Raw genomic sequence first — 19,349 nt, 5'->3', positions numbered from 1 at the left:
CAGGAGCCAGCCTGGTGTGGTGCAAAGACTGTATGTTCACATGCTTGTAGAAGCCCGGCAGTTTCCTGAGACATGAGAAGGTAACTGGGCATGTTTTTATGGTCAACATGTAAGCCTAGACTTAACCTACAAAAAAAAAAAAAAAACCACACACACACACACAAAAAAAAAACAGCTCTGTCTGTTTTCTAGATGCATGAGGCCCTCTGAATATATCTTGCTGTTTGTCCTAATTTCAATAGAATCATAAATACAAAGATGTATGACTTTCTTAGAAGAGAAATAGTAGTCTGAGTGTCATAGTAAGTGGTAGTTAACTCTCAGTCTCAGTGCCAGGGATACCATGAGGAGTGGTGGGCACTGGGAGAGACTGGAGTTTACATTCTGAATAGCAGGCAGCTGCTGTTTAGGCACAATTGGTTGCTAACAAGCCGGAATACAAGCCTGAGATCACTAGGTCTTCTTTTTGAAAAAAAGTTAAAATATTGGCTCAAATGTATTTGAAACACTGTAGGTGCTAAGGAAGGTACCGGTGCTGATCCCCACTATGAGGCCTCTTTTTGGGTATAAAAAGTTTAATGAGCTTACTCAGGGTCATTGGGTCCCAACTCTCACCCTGAGCAAGCTCATTAACCTCTATGAGCCCCAAACTTCTAATATAAAAAATGCAGATAATACCTCTCTTCTAGTAGGGTGCTGAGGATTAAATGAGATAATATGTGGAAAAGCTCTTTGCAAACTCTAGGGACTATTAAGAAACAAACAAACAAACAAACACCTACTTTAGTTCTTAAAGTCCAGGGTTAAGGATATAAGAATGCAAGTTTTTAGGTATAGAAATATATTAGCAAGAGGGATATGTGGGTTCAATTTAGGGGCAGTTGTGGGGACTGGGGCATTGGTGATAGTGTTCCAGGAAATTACGTGGTCATGGAAAACATCAGAAACCTGGGCATCAAAGTCTCTTTGGCCTTGGTTCTCTAAGGCATTGCCAGCTGTAATCAGTGGTCCATGTAAAAAAAGGTATCTCTATGAGCAAGTGTATATGATTTTTTGATGAACACAACTCTTCTCAGATGTTTGTTGAGTTCAGAACCCTGGGAAGGAGTAGTGTTCCACATGTCAAGCTGAACTAGTAGAAAACAACAGTGAAACCAAGAGGTAAAGATGATAAACAGGCAGATCTTAGTCTCGCACCTCTGGAGAGTCCTGACATCTGTCCTATCTTTAAAGCTCAGCTTGCATTTGGTCTCAGCTTGATAAGCTCTCACTGAAAGCCCTTTTTCATGTCCTCAGCTTTCACAGTGCTTGGCTGGCTGAGTCACTGGAAATTATCTGACAAAAAGACAGGAGTCAATGTTGAACAGATTTGGCTGGGATGTCCTTCTCAGTGTTAACCCTCTTCCAACATTTGCATCTAAATAAAGCAATTTATTCTGCAGCTTCACAGAGGGGCCAATCATTCAGGTTAACACAATTAAGGGTTAAACTGTTCGTTTGTTTTTCCAAACCCTGTCTCTTTGTGTGCATGGTTATAAGTTTTCCAGGGGAAGCTTTAGCTACACTCAGACATGTTAATGGTGTGAATGGTTAAGCAGGTCCAACCAAAGGAGACAAAATTTCTCAGTGGGAGTGGGGGATTATTATGAGGAGAGGATGGTGACTGTCCTTTCACTGGGGTCCACAGAAACACCATGCCCCATGCCAGGCAGACAGGATGTTAAGACGGTGCAGAAAGAACTCCCTTACTGAAAACCCTATACAACACTGGGACATAAGGTTTTGTACCTGTATACTGAATTATATATGTTGAAGGGTCACAAGGAAGACTGCTTACTCTCAGCCTCACCACTGAACACCACAGTGATGCAATATGCATCATGAAGATTATTTGTGGTTTGTCTGAAATTCAAATTTAACTTGTAATCTTGTATTTTTATGTGCTGAATCTGGCAACTCTACTATGACATTTTTACTGTTTGGGGAACAGAAAGTGCTTCATAGAAAAAGTATTTTCAAGAGGTCCCTGGAGACTTTGCCGCTGGGAGTTGGGTAGTAAGGCAAGAAGTTCATGGTGAGGACCAGTGAAATGTAGATAGAGTAATGCCACTAGTCCTACAGGCTTGTGAAGTCCGAGAAACTTAGGTCATACATAGATACATTTTTTTTTTGCTTTTCTTTTTTTTTTATAATTTTTTATTTTTTATAAACATATATTTTTATCCCCAGGGGTACAGGTCTGTGAATCACCAGGTTTACACACTTCACAGCACTCACCAAAGCATATACATAGATACATTTTTACAAACAAGTTGAAAAATAGTAGTGACAGCCTTTAAGACAGTTCTCGAATTACTTTGTTTCTATTAAAATATAATTATAAAAGTAAGATTCACCCTTTATAATACAGTCATACAAACATTCATTTCTGTTGTGTCCTGTTGCAGTCATATGGTCATCTTAATATATACAGAAAAAGCAATTGACTGAATTTAACGTGCACACATCATAAATCTCTTACTAAGCTAAAATAGAAGAAATCTTCTTTAATATGATAATGAATAGTCTAATACAAATATATAGCAAACATCATACTTAATAGTGAAATATTGAAAATATGAACAAATGATCCCAAATATCACTGCTTCTATTCAACATTATTTCAGAGAATTTTAGCCAGTGCAATAAAATAAATAAAATATATAAAGACTGGAAAAAATGTAATCATTGTACTTCATGGATGATATATAGTAAATTAAAATATCAAAAATAATTTATAGAAACAATATTTGAATTTAAAAAATATTAGACCTTATGTAGATTACTGAATTAAGTTACATAAAAATAAATTGTCATAAGATAGCAACAACAGTTTTTCATAAATTAAGAAATATATATGGTATGGAAATATTTATAAATCATGCATCCAATAAAGGACTTGTATCTAGTTTATATAAAGAACACTTACAACTCAATAGTGAGAAAAACAATCTAATAGTCTAATAAGTCTAATAAGTCTAATTACATTTTTTCCAGTCTTTATATATTTTATTTATTTTATTGCACTGGCTAAAATTCTCTGAAATAATGTTGAATAGAAGCAGTGATATTTGGGATCATTTGTTCATATTTTCAATATTTCACTATTAAGACTTGTATCTAGTTTATATAAAGAACACTTACAACTCAATAGTGAGAAAAACAATCTAATGAAAACCTGGGAATTACAAAAGAAGATATATGAATGGCAAATAAACAGATGAAAAATTGCTCAAAATCTTTGTCACCAGGGAAGGGAAAATTAAAATCAAAATCAGATACCCACTGGAATGGCTGTAGTTCAAAAGTGGTTTGTACCAAGTGTAGGTGAGGATATGAAGCACCTGGAACTCTCATATGCTGCTAGTAAGAATGTTAAATGGTACAAACAGTCTGCAAAACAGTTTGATAGATTCTTAAAGAATTAAACAGATACCTACCATTAGGTCCTACCTATTCCACAACTAGGTTCTTAGCCAAGAGAAATAAAAGCATATGCATATGAATATTTATAGCAGCTTTATTTATAAGAGATTCAAATTAGAAATAGCTCAAATGTCCATCCACAAACAAGTGGTTTTAAAAAATTATAGTATACCCATACATTGGAAGTTTACTAAGTAATAAAAAAGAGTGAACTCTTAATATGCTCAACTTAACCCTGTAACCTGCAAACTGGACAAACTCTGGTAAAAGTCATGCAAGAGAACACTGCATAGGAATGGAAATGAATAAACTATTGCTATAGGCAAAAATATGGAAAAACTTACAAACATAATACTGAACAAAGTAAGAAATCCAGTTGTAAAATAATAAATACTCTAAGTTTTCATGTATATAAAGCTAAGAAAAGTAAAACTAATCTATTGTGGTACACCTTCAGGATGCTCTACTTCAGGATCATTCTGGGGGGAAGGACTTAGTGACTGAAAATGGGTTTGAAGTAGCTTCTGGGGTACTGGGAATGTTCTATTTCTTCTGGGGTACTGGGAATGTTCTATTTCTTTCTATCAATTTATACTTATGATTTGTTTATTTTACTCTATGTCTACTATGCTTCACTAGAAGAGTTTACTTTTAAACTTTTTAAACTTTTAAACAGCTTATCATTAGTGATCTTTGAGATGGACATACTATTCCTTTCTCTTGCTTTCTCTTTCCTTATATATAAATTATATATTTATATTTGATATATAAAATTAAATAAATAAATATGTGTACATATAAAATAAATATAAATCAATATGTAATATATAATTAAATTAATGCACTAATGCAAAACTCCACTATTATTATAGGTTCACTCTTTGCTTTTTCATCTTGTCTCTGACATATGCCTTAAGTCATCTTTGTTATCTTACTCTGCTATTCTGATTTTCTTTCAATACTGTGTTCTCTTGTCTCCATAAAGATATTGTCACTCCAACTATCCACACAAAATTTGAGTTGGGAAATATGGCATGCCATGTACATAATAGATATAGAATAAATCTTCAAATATTGACTTTTGGAAATAATTTCTGAATTTACATATCACATTAATAATGTGGTACATTAGACAATACTTATTTAAATGACTATGTCCCTCCACAGACCTTTGAAGTCTTATCAGATGTTTATCTCAACCCACCAGTTAAAAGCCACAACCACAGGACGCCTGGGTGGCTCAGTTGGTTAAGCAGCTGCCTTCCACTCAGGTCATGATCCCAGCGTCCTGGGATCGAGTCCCATATCGGGCTCCTTGCTCGGCAGGGAGCCTGCTTCTCCCTCTGCCTCTGCCTGCCATTCTGTCTGTTCATGCTCGCTCTCTCTCCCTCTCTCTCTCTGACAAATAAACAAAATCTTAAAAAAAAAAAAAAAAAAAAAGCCACAACCGCTTGCAGATATTTTCTAAAATCAGAAGATCTCAGGGTCAGCACAGAGCCCTGATCCCTCAAGACTAAATGGATTTATAGTCCGTTCTCTTAGGATTCAGGGACCAGGAGATGCATAAAACAATGGTTAAGATCAGACTTCTGTGACCAGAACGACCTTGATTTAATCTGTCTCCACTTCGTAGCTACATAATCTTGGGCAAGTTACTTAATTCTGTTAAGCCTCAATTTCAGTCTTTGAAATTGAGATAATGATTGTTATCTCACAGGATTATTATGAGAATTAAATGAGATCATGTGTTCAGGACAGAGCACAGCAAGTATTAAACACTGGAAAACTCACAGCATTGTAGCTATCATTCTTCCAAATTATTTATTTGGGGGAATAAATGCTCAGGAATGCACTAACATTTATGCTTATATACATTCAGGACACACGCAGAGACATGTGAAGGGTTCACACCCTCCCACTCCAATACCCATCTTTGTTATCTGGCCGAAACCACATGTATGAGTCAAAGACATTTTGAGATGAACTAAAGGTAGGGAAAGCTCTGCCAATAGTGCTAGGATCCTCTGGGGAGGGGAGGAGGGAGAGCAATGTGAACAAACTGAGTTATTTAAAGGGATGAATTATACATCAAAGAAATGTGATAAGGTAGCCCTCTGGATTATATAAGATTCTGGTGTACACACACACACACACACATACACATAGATATGTGTATCCCAGTGCATGCCACAGCCTTCATCAGATTCTTGGTGACTGGACCCCATTTGTCTCTGTTAGCTTGCATTTTTAGTGGGGTGGACTGGGAATTTGGTTACTTAAATTAAGTGACTCATTTTAACTGGAATATCAAGAAACTTGCCATGAAAATATTTGAAAATTTGGGCTCTGGTGCAGCTATTTAGTAAAATTTAGTCATACTTTGAAGGTTTATTAGACAATTGCAGACATAAATAAAAATATGTTGAGATATATACTCTTGGGCCATAAGTAATGGGCCACTAGTTGCCTTGGTGATATTTTGTAACTGCTAATTGCCACATGGATAAAAAGATGTTAACACTGGTGAAATAGCAGTGGGTGACAGTTGAGGCAATGTGTATGAATTTCAATGTATTTTGGGGTAACAGAAACTGACATGCGAGAGTATTAGAAACAGAAACAGAAACTCAAAACTATCAACACTCACAATTATCTCTAAACTATGGGAGAAGTCTGAAGTAAACACCATCTAAGATTCACATTTATTGGGGCGCCTGGGTGGCTCAGTCATTAAGTGTCTGCCTTCAGCTCAGGTCATGAGCCCAGGATCCTGGGATCAAGTTTGGCATCAAGCCCTGCATTGGGCTCCCTGCTCAGTGGGAAGCCTGCTTCTCCCTCTCCCATTCCCCCTGCTCATGTTCTCTCTCTCTTTCAAAGAAATAAAATCTAAAAAATAAAAAAAAAAAATTCATAGTTACCCAGAAGATGGATAGAAAGAAAATGAACATTATAACCATGATACATTTTGGCCACTGAACATCTTTAGAAGTTGAACAAATACCATAAACTTTTGTTTTCTTTAGTTATGCTCTAGTGGCAAATCTTTCCTGGTATCTTAATTGAAATTAATTACTCCTTTCTCTGAATTTCTGAAACATGCATCTTATTCCACTTTTAAGCATACATTTTATGCTAACTTTTATAATACACAGTTGTTTTTACAATTTTGCCTCCTAAAGAACCCAGATTGTGGCAAAAAAATGAAATTCTAGTTTATCATGTCCCTTTGCTGTGAATTGCATGAGGTACTTTACCTTAGGTGTTGCAACTTAAAGCCTGGATACAGTCAACATGTAGTGTTTTGTTTGGCCTTCATGATATTAAAAAAAGAAATCAAATGTCTTTAGGTTCTTTAGGTGGGGCATGCTTTTTCCAGGGGCATATGCTCTGCAGATTCCTATTTTTTTTTTTATTTTCTTAAACCCGGCCTACTTCATTCATTTGTATTATTTGCATAGCCCCTGCAGGCTTGGGATTTGCAATTGTAACTGTAAACTAAAATTTAGCTATGAAGCAAAGCAAATACTTGCATCTTAATGTTAGCAAAAGAGGTAAGAAGTTTAGTCTGGGGACTGAGAGGAAATAGTTTCAGCCTTGGATGAAAAGACTAGAAAGAAATGAAAGGAAGCAATAATCAAAAGCTGAGAAAGAATACTCAGGAAGAAATAGATAGTGCAAATGAAGTAAAAGTTACTAGTTGGTGAAGGAGAAGATCTTTAAGATGCATGTGAAGACAGCGAAAGACAGACTGAAGGAACAGCTGAGGTCTGGTATGAGGCAGCAGAATGCCTTCCTCATTAGAAGAAGGCATCTGAAGGGAATGTACTGAAGCGCATACCTGAATGTCACTTCCATACTCTGGACCTATATAGCTTAAAGGATTTTTAGACCATCAGGTTGTAGTGTTTATAGAAAAATGAAAATCACAGCAGCGTATTGATCTAACATTCCCTTTTCTGATATTTTGGAAGCTCTTAGGTTATCTGGTTGCCATGTTGTTAGAACGTCCCTGTGATGGTGAAAACCTGGTAATGATTGTTGACAGGCCCAGCTTCATCATCGGCATGAAGCTCTCAAAGATATATAGCTTTCTAATTTATTTTTCCACAAATGACATTTAATATGCATAAAATGCATACATTTAAATCATGGCCACTTTGGTGGTTAGAGGAGGATATTGTTCATCCTAATCAAGAGTGAATATAAATCCATGATAGCCTTCCCCTAAAGGGTAAGTATCTCTTCTTGCCTTAATCCAACACTGATAAAAATGAAAACATATTCAGAATTGGTCCTACCATATGTTTATCTTTCTTTTAAACCACATTTTCCCTACACACATAACTAGCATAAGAGAGGAAGGGAATGGGAGAAAACCGAAATTGGCAACAGCATGGTTGAGCCATCTGATGAGCCCCTCTGTGGAACATAGTATGAAAAGCATCCCATTGGGACCATTGGGACCAGCAGAGAGTTGACAGGCAAAACTACTCAAGAGAACAGGTTGCAATCACACTTAAGAACCTAACTTTCCTTGTATCTAGTAACCTTAAATTTCTTCTGTGGAGCTTCAGTGATCATCCCACATTCATGAGGAGGTATATGTGTCTTCATGAAAGATATCAAATCAGTCAAGGATGTAATGAAATGATGGAGCAGGAATGTTGGAGGACTAAAGGACAGAGAGGTCCTGGATATTGAGAAAGAGGACCAAAACTCTTTGGCTCAGGGGATGAAAGTAGTGGGTACATTGGCAGAGGGTTGTTAGTGTCTCCTCTCAGCATTATGGGAGTGGATACCTGCCAGCCTCCTGCCCTGTGACTCAGGTTCTCAGTTGGCTGATAGGTGGGGACCATAGCTATAGAAGCTGGTTATTCCTTAGAGGAAATGAAGGAATCATATGGAAAGAGAAGGCAGAAGAGGAGTTAGGAACAAATGAGAAGGAGATTCCAAGGTTGAAAATGTGCTGTGGAGCCCTGTGCATAAAGTCTTGCTCGTAAGGTTTTACATGTTCACTCAGAAAAAGGCTTAGCTTATCAGCAGTCATTAAGTAACGTGATTAGATCTGTAGACTAACCCCCAAGATCTCTGTGTCTCTAGAAAATTTTTCCTCTGTATATCATTGGGACAGGTGTAAGATGGTATTATCTGTTAATCAATTTGCCTGTTTGTTTCTGGATTTCTTGTCCTATATCTCAGAAGTTCCCATTAAAGTATCCCAAGAAATGCTCTATAAAACTAACTTTTGGGGGAATATTCTAGATAGGTTACACAGATATAGGTGATACAGATGAAAGCAGTATGAATTCTTCCTGGACCACTTTCACTTCTCAGGCTTTAGGGAGAGAAGGAAACATGGACCTCTCTTTGGCTCCTTCCCAATTTCATGCATTACAGCTCCTTATTTAAAAGAGGACAGGTGAATCCTTCCTGGTCCACCAGACTGCTTCATTCAGTGCTTCACAAACACTTATTGGCAACCTACCATATGCTAAATGCTGTGTGAAGTGCTTAAAAGAACAAAGGAGTTTCTCTCAAGAGTTGCCTTGATTTCTTCTTTTAAGAATTCACCTCAGATCCCTTTCTGAAAAATCAACCTTCCAGTTTACTCTGTTTTCCTCTCTAATACGTCACCTTCACTAACTTATTTTTAACCCTTTTATTGTTGGGAGGATTTGTGTATCCATAACTATAGAGATTGCAAAGTCAACAGGCTCTTCTAATCTCTTCCTGTCCAATATAATACTTCTTAGGCATTCAAGAAACAAAGAAATCATTGATTAGGAAGGGGGTTTGGATGTCATGTGCACCTTGCTCAATACCTAACACTTTTCTTCTCTATATATAGCTATAATAATTACAATAGCTACCATATATTCCGTGGTTATTACGCCACCAGCAAAACACTTTATGGATATTTGCCTGGCAGAATTCTTCCAACACCTTACGGTGGGTAATTTTATCTCCAATTTTATCTCCACCAGATTAGGAGACTAGTTTTAAAACCATTCTGTTGGTACATAGTGGATTCAGGGTTTTGTTTTGTTTTGTTTTAAAATTTTTATTTATTTTTGTGAGAGAGTGAAAGCGCTAGCATGAGTTGGGGGGGAGGGGTGCAGAGGGAGAACCAGGATCCTGGGATCATAACCTGAGCCAGAGTCAGACCCTTAATTGACTGAGCCACCCAGGTGCCCTGGATTCAGGTTTTTAATATCTTCTCTTCTGAGTATAAAGTTCTCGCACTTTCAATTTACCACACTACACAGAAAATGCAGAGTAGTTATTGTGATTATATGCCTATATAAAATTACAATACCACAGAAACAGACTCTTGTAAATATTTTTAGATAACATGTCACTAATAACCACAGGTACTAATAAAGTGATTTCATTCCTTTTGGGGGCCCTAGTCATGCTAGACTCCCTGCAGCCCTATGAGCAGATGATGGTTTTTATCTGGTTTGAAAACTGGTCTGGCTGGCCTGAGATGCCCTGTTACCTCAGGTTAATCATCTCCTTTCTCTTCACCTGTTTCTTACCTGCAAAACTGGGACGTGAAATGAGCTAATTGATCCTGAAGTCTCCTCTGGTGAGGCTCTGATAGAGCCTATGCCCCTGGAGCCCTCTCAAGTTCAGGGCTTAACCTGTAACCAACAGTGAAGACAGCAGTGGACAAACCCTGGTCTGGGAATCAGTCTGGATTCCATCTTGACTGTGTGACCTTGCTCCAGTCACCCTCAATTCTGGGCATCAGCTCCCTCATGGGTCAATGAGAGGAGTGGAGATGATTAGGTAGCTTCTCAGGGCCTTCTAACACTGACAATCTCACCTTACTCTCCCACAGATAGTAGACATAGGTGCTTCCTCATACTCCCCCAGTACTTGTAGTCAATTTCTCAAGCCAAGGGCCAAGTGCCCACTATAAGGCTGTCTGATTGTTCCTGCTTCACTTAAACCATTAACTTCATGATAGCATTCTGGGTGGGGGGAGGGCGTCAGGTTATAACAAGGACATAAAAATTATGAGCTACATTTGTCATTGACTTCACGGCCTTTAACAACCCCGGCTATTTCCTTAAGCAGATGGAAAGTAATCTTATGGCTGAAGCTTAGGGAAAGAAATTGTCTGGAAGGCCTTGTGCACAGAAGAAAAGAGCAGGCAAAGCCTGCCCCAGCAGGTAATAGGCTGGCATGATAATAAAGTATGGTGGCAAAATGAAACATTAAAACACCCAATAAAAGCCTAAGTGCTTGATCATCATCCCTAATGAAAATATATGATTGCCTAATAAAATGCTCCATGCGGCCTCTGGCTATGGATCTGCATTTATTAACACCTGTTACCACTGCCATCTTCTTCCTGGGAAGGGTGACCTTCTATCCCAGATGGCCCATGGCCTAGAGAATACAGTATGGGGGAATTTTTGGCTTGTGGGTCCCAGGAGAACCCAGCTGACCTGGGGTCCAGCAACAGCTGCCTGACTTCTATTTGTGTTTCCTTGGGAAATAAAGGGGCAAGGGCAGTGGCTGGTAAGTCAAAGCAAAAAACCAGAGGTACAATCTGTCTCATATGTGCCTTGCTGATTAGGGATCTGCCAGCTGGGTTATGAACACAAGGGACAAAACCTGGGGCTGTTGCAGTACACTTCAGGGAGCTAAACAGGATTCTTATTGGACATGAAGGAGGAAAAAAACCTGAATTATTTTGCCCTTTCCTATCTCTTCCAGTTTAATAATATTTTATCCATGTTCAAAACAGAGTCACCAAGATCAACTAAAATAGGAAATTCCTGAGCAATTTGCAGACGGGCCTTCAGAATCAAGCCTACGTTAAAACGCATAGACTAACTGCATTCACACAGTATTTTATCATTACCAAACTCTGAGACTTGATAACAATCAGCTGTCAATTCCAGCATGTGTATAATCCCATTTGATCCTAAAATAAGCCTTGTGGAGTTGGCAATATAATTGCTCTGAAACTTACAGATGAGATTTAGAGCAGTCAGTTAAATTATTGAAGGTCTCATAGTTTATAGATGTTAGAGCTGGATCCCAAACAATGCTCTCAAATCCCTTAATCTTGTTCCCTGGCATCATGAAATGGAATGGGCCCACTATATCCAAGATCGCCTTCTCCCAGAGGATGGCCACCCCATTCAAGCTCAAAGCCACACATCAAATACTAATACAGAAATAACAGTACTTGTGTGGTGGAGAGGGTGGTCCTAAGAGAACCTGGGGTCTCCACATAGAGGAAGAGGAGGAAACTACACCTAGTGAGCAAGACCTCTGGCTCTAAAATAGCTCCTGGGTTCTCCCACTGTCTGAACCGTCATGTATACATAGCCACCACTTTGGGTCTTGGAAAGTTTTTGACTCTGTTTCCAAATTGGGCTTTCCTTTTTACCTTCTACCTTTCTACTAGGGATTAAAATTCTCTCAGGTTTTCATTTGCCCCAACCTTCTATATGCCTACTTTGAAATTATAGAAAGGTTTAGTTGGTACTAATGTTGGACAACAATATTCAGGTATACTTTATTTATTTATTTTTTCCTTTTTTTTTTCTCAACCATCTCAGGTATACTTTAAAGGACAAAAAAGTGTACAACTATTTCACAACTGATATTTATCAGAACTGTTTATATATCATTTCATTTAATTGTCAGACAACACTCCAAGGTAAATATTATTGCCATTATTTTATACATTCAGAATTTGAATCAGGTAAGAGCTAAGAAATGTGCTTAGTTGACTCAATGGAACACAATGGGATAGACTTTTATGCTCAGGGTCTGTCCTGGGCTCTTCCCATTACATCACACCAGCTCCCGGTGAGAGTCCCTCCTTGCATCTCCTTGCCTCTGTCAGAAAGACCCTTGAACCTTAAACCCTATTATCTAGCTTACAATGGCTTTCTTCTCATAACTTGCCTCCCAGTGAAGGCACTTTATTACTGGCTATATTCTCAAATACATTTTTCCTTTCCAGCCACTACAATTTTCACAAGCAGAGGGGCGTTGTTAACTCGAGTTTTCCTCGCTGGACTTGACGTTGGCTGATTGCATTTTGCTGACATGCACCCCTCCTGCTGTGTTGCCAAGATAGCCCCCTATTATTTCTACATCCCAAGCTGGCAGGGTGTGTGGCTTTGCAACATCTTTTCTTTCCACTCCAGAAAGAAGAGGGTAGGAGCTACTTTATGGATGAAAATAAGAACTCATATAATGAGAAATTCAGATTATTGCTTTCCTACGAGGGAGAGAAGAAACACTTACCAACATGATTCTTCTTCCCATCCTCCCTCCCTCCACCTTGTCTTTCCCATTTCTCTCTTTATATGTTTATTGAATATATATTATTTAGAAAGCATGCTTCTGAAAACATGATAGAAAAGCATATAAATATTGAAAGATTTATTACTGGTGCTCCAAAAGCCCATTTTATGGGTTTAGATATGGTATCACCAGGCAGAATGGAGTGACTAAAACCTTCCCCGGAGCTTACTGAAAATTTCTCCTAATGGGTCCTTTAGAATGGAAGATACAGGTTACTCAGGGCTTGTTGGGAGGAAATGGCCCCTCAGCATGGGGCCAAAGGAAGAGAAGCCATGTTGGAGGTAAGGGCTAGGATGCTGGAGTAAAGAAGCATTTTGGGAAAAGGACTTAGAGAATTCTGGGGAATGTTGAGCATAACAGTGTAAAATGAGTGATAACAGAAAAGTACATGGTTTCAAAAGCAAAAGCACCCATTTTCTTGTAGTTTTTTTTAATAGTTAAAAAAAGAATTTATTTGTCAGAGAGAGTGAGCGAGTACACAAACAGGGGGAGTGGTAGGCAGAGGGAGAGGGAGAAGCAGACTCCTACCTGAGCAGGGAACCTGATGTAGGACTAGATCCCAGCACCCTCAGATCATGGCCTGAGCTGAAGACAGATGCTTAACTGACTGAGCCACCCAGGCATCTCAACTTACAGTTTTTAATAGAACTACCCCAACCAAATCTAATGCTGGTATCTGCAACTAGGAAAATATCAGACCTCGTGACTGTGAGATAATAGATAATACATATAGATTTCACTCATATGTGAAATTTAATAAACAAAACAGATGAACATGGAGTATGGGAAGAGGGACAAACCATAAAATAGACTCGTAACCATAGAGAACAAACTGATAGTTACCAGAGCAAAGGGGAGTAGAGGATGCGCTAAATGGGTTAAATGGGGATTAGGGAGGGCACTTGTTGGGATAAAAACCGGGTGTTATATATAAGTGATGAATGACTAAGTTCTACTCCTGAAACTAATATTATACATATGCTAACTAACTGGAATTTAAAGAAAATTTGACACAACTATATATATATATATATATATATATATATATTGATCTCTGTCCCGGTTCCTGACTCAGAGCTCCTAAAACCCTTGTGATATTCTAAGTAATAAAAATACTACGGGGCGCCTGGGTGGCTCAGTGGGTTAAGCCTCTGCCTTTGGCTCAGGTCATGATCTCAGAGTCCTGGGATCGAGTCCCACATCGGGCTCTCTGCTCAGCAGGGAGCCTGCTTCCTCCTCTCTCTCTGCCTGCCTCTCTGCCTACTTGTGATCTCTCTCTGTCAAATAAATAAATAAAATCTTTAAAAAAAAAAAAAAGAAAGAAAGAAAAATACTAGATGCATCTTTTGCTCTAATATTTGATCTTTGATCCTAGTTCTCAGCACAAAGTCTCTAAGTCCCTTGGATTTCCTGATAGTCTTTTGTTCTAATGAGATGACTTTTGGTAGGCTCCGATATGGGGGCTGGTCACCAGAGAAACCAAGCCCTAATTAGAAGCTTGGAATTTTCAGTCCCATCTACCATTCTCCAGAGTGGGAGGGGGAGGGGCTGGAAATGGAGCTAATGTTCAATCATGTCTACATGAGGAAGTCTCTGTAAAAATCTCAAAAGTATAAGGTTCTGAGAACTTCCGGGTTAGTCAGCACATGGAGGAGCTGAGGAACAGTGGTACACTGGAGAGGTCATGGAAGCTCTGTGTCCCTTCTCACATACCTTATCCTTGTTTCTCTCCCATCTGAACACTCATCTGCATCCTTTATCAGAGTCTTTTATAATAAACTGTTAAATAGTATGTAAGCTGTTTTCCTGAGTTCTGGGAGCTGCTCTGGCAAATTAATCAAACTCAAGGAGGTGGTCATAGAAATCTTCATTGTATAGTGAATCCATCAGAAGTACAGGTGACAGCCTAGACTTGGGATTGGCATTTAAGGTAGAGGAAGTCTTGTGAGTCAGAGTCCTTAACCTGTGAGATCTGATATGTCTCCAGGTAGATAGTATCAGAACTGAGTTAAGTTGTAGGATGCCCAGCTAGGATGTGACACAGAAAATCTCTTATTGGGGGGAAAGCCCATGTAGCTGGTGCCAGAAATGTTGTAAGTGTGATAGTCCATGAGATCAAAGGAGGAACCCAGGAAAATGACTGAGTTTTTCCCAATTCAGTGACCCATGATGGAGTACAGGATGTGCTTGCAGAAGAAGGCTATACAGAATGGGTGGCTGTGAAGACAATAGTTGAACCCCAGATTTGCTTTTCACTAAGCTGCTTAACTTTTAGCAAGTGATAGACTTTTTAAGAATTGGTTTCTTCATCTGAGAATTGGGGAAGAATATTACCAACTCCATGTGATTATTAAAAGCACTAAATGAGAGACTGTATGAATGAATACATGATGAATCTAGTAATTATCAAGATGGCTTTTTCCCTCTTGTATCGAGATCATATTATGGCATTTATAAAATCTGCAGGGCTTTTGTTTCTTTTCTTTTTCTCTGAAGCTGTCTCCATTTTGTAACTTACTTATTCCCTGGGTGGTGGGGGGAGATAGGGCAGGAAATAAGTGGAAGGGGTTGTGATGAAAAGTTTTGAGAGTGAGTAGTGAATAATTGATGTTTAACGGTAAGAGAAACAAAGACACAGGAAACATGTGGTCCTAGAGAAGTAATGTGGTTTAAAGATAATCTCAGAGTACTTTTAGTCCTTTGTGCCTAGGTCTGGGGTCCAATTCTCAGTGAATCAGAAACAAGCTGTCAGGATCCAGACATTCTGATCCTACTAATGGTTTGAAAGGTGCTAGCAGTCACAGGATGCAGAGAAGACATGTGGCCACCCTTGTGAATCAGGTGGTTTTGGCAAGGGAGTTGTACTTCTAAGGTAATAAGTAGGCAATGGCAGGAGGCAGTGGTATGCTTAAGATGGATAGCCAGAAGAGGCTGCTCTAGACAGTGATAGGCTGGGAAACTCCTTTTAGGCCTTCATTCATCAACAAACATTTATTTGGCGCCCACTATGTGAGTCTTTGATTTCAGCATGTTCCTGCTTTTGTGCAAACCTTATCCTTTCTGTCTCAACTGAGAACTAGAGCATAGAGGCTGAGAAAAAAAGGGGAAGAAATGGGGAGTTTGTGCAAGACTAACTGCATGCATGCAGGGAATTTTTAGAGGAAAATTCATTCAACCCACAGTTATTAAGACCTGAACTGGCTGGACATCGTGATAAGCACTGTAAGAAAAACAAAGATGAATAAAACATATTCTCTGACCTTGAGGATCTCACAGTCTAGTGAGTAAGACAAACAAATAAGGAAATAAGAATAACACAAAGTAATACATTTTGAAATAGAGTGGTAAGGAATGTGCTCCAAGAGGAATCATAACTAGCAGGCAATATGTGGGAATCTGAGATTCTGGTGCTTTGGCAACTGAGAGCCAGGACCAGAGAGCAATGTGTGAGCTCCAGGAGATCTCGAGCCTGGCCAGGAGGACAGCAAATGCAAGCAGTGGAACAGGGGTTCAGGGATCACTGAGCAAAGCACTAGGCTTTTATGTAGATTTTTTATGTCTCATTTTGTTTTCTGTGTGAGGGTCAGTCACTTAAACATAGTGTTTCAAATCACAAACCCCAGAAAGATCAAACAACTTAGAGCCATTCATCCAGAAACTGCCAGAACAGAAATGGCAACCATCAGGGTCCGTCAGTCTGCTCCTCAGAGCATTCTGTCTTTCAAAGATAGAATAACTTGAGTTATAAACTCACCAGCCTTTATTTATCTAACAGGTCTTCCTGTGTCAAATATTTGTGCTAATCCTTAATAACTGTCTACTGTTGTTACTAATAATAGCAGCTAAACAAAATTCCTACATAATGCAAGTAGCTACTCCACCAGTTACATTGTTCCTCTTAGCTAAACCTCAAGCCCTTCTGCAGCAACTGGGAGGTCAATTGATATGTGGTGATTTGGGGAGATGGGAGGAACTTTTACGTCCTTGTGTTGAGGGAACTCTATGGAGGCAGAGGAAATACCAGAATGAGAAAGAGCACAAGAGCATTCCCGGCATGGCAGAGAGAGTCCACACAGGTCTTGGTCCACTGATACCCACTGCTTTCTCTCTTAGCTTTAGAATTGGCCCTGTTGCGTAGGGCAGTTGTGTTTCCCTCCTAGGAAACAAAAACATGTTTCCACAGGTACAACTTCTTACTTTAATCTCTATGGAAAACTCCATGTAAACCAGCACTTCTTAAATGAGCTTTCAATCATATTCCTTAGGCAAAAGAATTTGATTTAAGATTTCAGGAGCAAGGAAAGTGCAATTATCCTGAATAAACATTTGGGAAGTATGCAACCTTCCTCACAGATACCTTTTCCTAAATTGTCTAGATAATGCTTCCATACTGTTCCTAGTAATTTTGACATGAGAAAATATAAAGCCCTGCATAATCCAAACAATTGGCCCAAATCTTTTTTTACAGGAAGATAAGATTATCTATAAAGTTCTGTTGCAATGCCTGGGTGGCTCAGTTGGTTAAGTATCTGACTCTTGATTTCAGCTCAGGTCATGATCTCAATCAGGGTCCTAAGATCAAGTCTTGCATCAGGCTCTGTAAACAGGGAGTCTGCTTGAGATTTTCTTCCCTCTGTGCCTCCCTCTGCTTTCTCTCTCAAAATAAATAAATAAATCTTTTAAAAAATAAATAAAAAAGAAATAAAGTTATATCTCAGAGCCTGACAGAAAGCTCAGGTAAACAATTGGGGCTTAATAAATGCTGAATCACTAAGACAGCATTGCTTCCCTATCAAAGTCTGAAAGAATAAGTCTTTCTTATTCAAATGAAGTGCCCTAAACTGCTGTTTTATTCACATGGGACCATTTTTGCAATAAATCTTACTGAACTTCTACTAAGTTTAAGAAACAATGATGTATGTTAACAGAATTATAAGAAAGAGATCCTTGTTTTTTAGGAGCTTCTAAGCTGCTTGGAAAAACTATACTTAGAAATATGAAAAGTTAATAAATTTAATATCTAAATTAAATAATAAAATTAGTTAATCATGTAAAAATTAAAAGGTGGTGAAATCTATGAAGAAAGTATCAGGAGGGAGGAGCTAGATTGGGATTTTATTTTTTTTTTAATTTAATTTTATTTTATCTAAATTCAATGAGGTAACATAGTATATTATTAGTTTCAGGGATAGAATTTCGTGATTCATCAGTTGTGTATAACACCTAGTGCTCATTCCATCAAGTGCCCTCCTTAGTCTCCATCACACAGTTACCCCACTCCGCCCACCACCCCTCCAGCAGCCTGTTTTCTATGATTAGGAGTGTCTTATGGTTTGTCTCCCTCTCTGACTTCATCTTGTTTTATCTTTTCTTCTGTTATGATCCTTTGTTTTGTTTCTTAAATTTTTCATATCAGTGAGATCATATTATAATTGTCTTTCATTGACTGACTTGTTTCACTTAGCATAATACCTTCTAGTTCCATCCACATCACTGCAAATCTTAAGATTTCATTTTTGATGACCGACATATATATGTGTGTGTGTGTGTATAAAATATATATGAATATATAAAATCTCAATCCACAGCTTCTTTTGGATTGAGATTTTAAATACTGGGAGATGTAGTGGTCATTTAGAATGTGACAGCCAAGCAGAGACTTGTGAGAAGTGGTATGTTGGCCATGTAGATGTGGCAGACAGCATTCCAGTTAGAAAGGACAGCTAGTGAGAAGACTTAAGGGAGGCTCTGAAAGGAGACCTGGAAGACTGGATGGAGCCAGGGGAGAGCAATCGGACAAGAGGTCCAAAATGAAACTGGAAGCCAGATTACAAAGGAACCTGTACACAACTATAAAAACTTTGGCTTTTGCTCTGTGTGAAGTGGTAAACCATTGTAAAGTTAAAAAAAAAAAAAAAGAAAGAAAAGAAAAGAAAGAAAAAAGAAAAAAGAGGCATGACTTTCTTAGGTTCTGAAAAGTTTGATCTGGCTGTTGTGTTGGGATAGACTTTTGGGAGGCAGAGAGTGAAATAACGGGGCCTGTTTGGAGGTACAGCAGTGATCCAGAGAAAAGACCATGGTGGCAGCTTGGACCAGAGCGAGCAATGGAGGTGGTGAGAAATGGATATGGTCAAATGATGGATGTATTTTAAAGATAGCATGTGATGGGACTTGTGAGTGCAATGGGTAGCTTCATGATGTATAATCTGAGAAGACTTCACAGAGGAAATTCAATTTTCGCTGGATCTTTAATAAAGTATGATTAAGACTGGTAAAAAGCAACAGGGAAGGAATATAAGGTAGTGGAAAAGGCACACCAGCAAAAAGTGCAATCAACTTTTGGAAGATAGTAGGTTGATTACTTTGGGTGGATTTCAAGTTTTAGGAAAAACAGTAATTCAAGACTGGTACATAGAAAGGGCAAAACACATGGCTTTAGGAATCCCTAAGTGATCTTGGCTAATTTAATTGTCCAAATCCAAAAAATCTCAGAAATGGAACAGCAGGCCAATATTACTCCCCCAAAATTGTTTTCTGCTACAGCA

Source organism: Mustela lutreola, chromosome 1 (assembly GCF_030435805.1).
Source record: "Mustela lutreola isolate mMusLut2 chromosome 1, mMusLut2.pri, whole genome shotgun sequence".
NCBI lineage: Eukaryota > Metazoa > Chordata > Mammalia > Carnivora > Mustelidae > Mustela > Mustela lutreola.
This window is presented reverse-complemented; position numbering follows the sequence as displayed.